We start from the raw sequence: 2,937 nt of genomic DNA on the forward strand, positions 1-2,937 counted from the left end.
AATATTCCATTGTGTAGATGTACCAACTTTTCTTGATACAGTCATTTGCTGATGGGCACGTAGGCTGTTTCCAAATCTTAGCTATGGTAAATTGTGCTGCTATGAATATAGGGTGCATATATCCTTTCTTATTGGTGTTTCCAGTTTCATAGAATATATTCCTAGGAGTTGGGATTACTGGGTCTAAGGGGAGTTCCATTTTAAGTTTTTTGAGGAAACTCCATACTGTTTTCCAGAGTGGTGGCACCAGTATACATTCCCACCAGCAGTGCATGAGTCTTCCTTTTCCTCTCATCCTCACCAACACTTGCTGTTTGTTGATTTGTTGATGATAGCCATTCTGGCCAGTGTGAGATGGTACTGCATTGTTGTTTTCAATTCCATCTCTCTGATAATAAGTGACTTTGAGCATGTTTTCTTTTTTTTTAAATTAATTTATTTATTTTACATATTTTAATGATTTTTTTGCCCCCCCTCCCTCCCTCCCCCTTATCCCCTCCCTCCCCATAGTTTTATGTCCATTGGTTGTACTTATATTCATGTATACAAGTCCTTCGGTTGATCTACTATCTCCCCCAGATCCTCATCCCCTCCCCGCTGTAATTTGACAATCTGTTCATTGCTTTACTGTCTCTATATCTATCTTTTGGTTCATCAATTTATAATGCTCTTTATTATCCACAAATGAGTGAGGTCATGTGGTGTTTCTCTTTCATTGATTGGCTTATTTCACTCAGCATGATGTTCTCCAATTCCATCCAGGTTGCTGCAAAAGATGAGAATTCCTTCTTCTTTATGGCAGCATAGTATTCCATTGTGTAGATGTACCATAGTTTTTGGATCCAATCATCTGCTGACAGGCACCTAGGCTGTTTCCAAATTCTGGCTATTGTAGATTGTGCTGCTATGAACATAGAGGTGCATATATCCTTTCTGATTGGTGTTTCTAGTTTCTTGGGATATATTCCTAGGAGTGAGATTACTGGGTCAAATGGGAGTTCCATTTTCAGTTTTTTGAGGAAACTCCACACTGTTCTCCACAGTGGTTGCACTAGTCTGCATTCCCACCAGCAGTTCACGAGGGTTCCTTTTTCTCCGCAACCTCGTCAACACTTGTCGTTTGTCGATTTGTTGATGTTGGCCATTCTGACAGGTGTGAGATGGTACTGCATTGTTGTTTTGATTTGCATCTCTCGTATAATTAGTGACTTTGAGCATGTTTTCATGTGCCTTTTGGCCTTCCTTCTGTCTTCTTTTGAAAATATTCTATTTAGGTCCCTTGCCCATTTCTTAATTGGATCATTCATCTTCCTTTTATTTAGTTGTATCAGCTGTCTGTAGATGTTAGAGATTAAACCTTTATCAGTGGTGTTATTTGCAAATATGTTCTCCCACACCGTGGGCTTTCTTGTTGTTTTGCTAATGGTTTCTTTTGCTGTAAAAAAGCTTTTTATTTTGATATAGTCCCATTTGTTTATTTTCTCTTTAGCTTCCATTGCCCTAGGGGCAGTATCAGTGAAGAAGTTCTTTTGGCATACATCTGAGATTTTGCTGCCTGTGGATGCTTCTAGTATTTTTATGGTTTCCATTCTGATGTTTAAGTCCTGTATCCATTTTGAGTTTATTTTTGTGTATGGTGTAAGTTGGTGATCTAGTTTAATTCTTTTGCATGTGTCTACCCAATTTTCCCAACACCATTTATTGAAGAAACTGTCTTGACTCCATTGTATATTCGTGCCTCCTTTGTCAAATATTAATTGAGCATATTGATTTGGGTTGATATCTGGGTTCTCGATTCTATTCCATTGATCTATATGTCTGTTCTTGTGCCAGTACCAGGCTGTTTTGAGAACAGTGGCTTTGTAATACAGTTTGAAGTCCGGTATTGAGATCCCTCCTACTTTAACCTTCTTTCTCAGGATTGCTGTGGCTATTCGGGGTCTTTTATTGTTCCAAATGAACTTTTGGAGAGTTCTCTCTAGGTCAGTGAAATATGCCCTTGGTATTTTAATGGGGAGTGCATTGAACCTATAGATTGCTTTAGGAAGTATGGACATTTTGATGATGTTGATTCTACCAATCCATGAACATGGTATGTTCTTCCATCTCCTTACATCATCCTCTATCTCTTTTTTCAATGTCGTGTAATTTTCTGCATATAGATCTTTTACTTCCTTAGTTAAATATATACCTAGGTATCTTAATTTTTTTGGTGCGATGGTAAATGGAATTGCTTTTTTAGTCTCTGTTTCTGTAGTTTCACTGTTGGTGTATAGAAATGCCATGGATTTCTTGGCATTAATTTTGTATCCTGCTACATTGCCAAATTCATTTATTAAGTCAATTAGTTTCTTAATGGAGTCTTTTGGGTTCTTTATATACAATATCATGTCATCTGCAAATAAGGATAACTTTACTTCTTCTTTTCCAATTTGGATGCCTTTTATTTCCTCCTCTTGTCTAATTGCAATGGCTAGTACTTCCAGTACTATGTCAAACAGGAGTGGCGAAAGTGGGCATTACTGTCTTGTTTCTGTTCTTAGAGGGAATGGTTTTAGTTTTTGCCCATTGAGTATAATGTTGGCTGTGGGTTTATCATATATAGCTTTTATTATGTTGAGGTATGATCCTTGTACTCCCACCTTGTTAAGAGTTTTCATCAGGAAAGGGTGTTGGATTTTATCAAATGCTTTTTCTGCATCAATTGATATGACTATATGATTTTTTTCTTTCAATTTGTTTATGTGATGTATCACGTTTATTGATTTGCGGATATTGTACCAACCTTGCATTCCTGGAATAAATCCTACTTGGTCATGGTGTATGATCTTTGTGATGGTCTGCTGGAGCCGATTTGCTAGGATTTTGTTGAGAATTTTGGCATCTATGTTCATGAGGGATATTGGCCTGTAATTCTCTTTCATTGAGTTGTCTTTA

This window comes from Pipistrellus kuhlii, unplaced genomic scaffold, assembly GCF_014108245.1.
Source record: "Pipistrellus kuhlii isolate mPipKuh1 unplaced genomic scaffold, mPipKuh1.p scaffold_m20_p_29, whole genome shotgun sequence".
NCBI lineage: Eukaryota > Metazoa > Chordata > Mammalia > Chiroptera > Vespertilionidae > Pipistrellus > Pipistrellus kuhlii.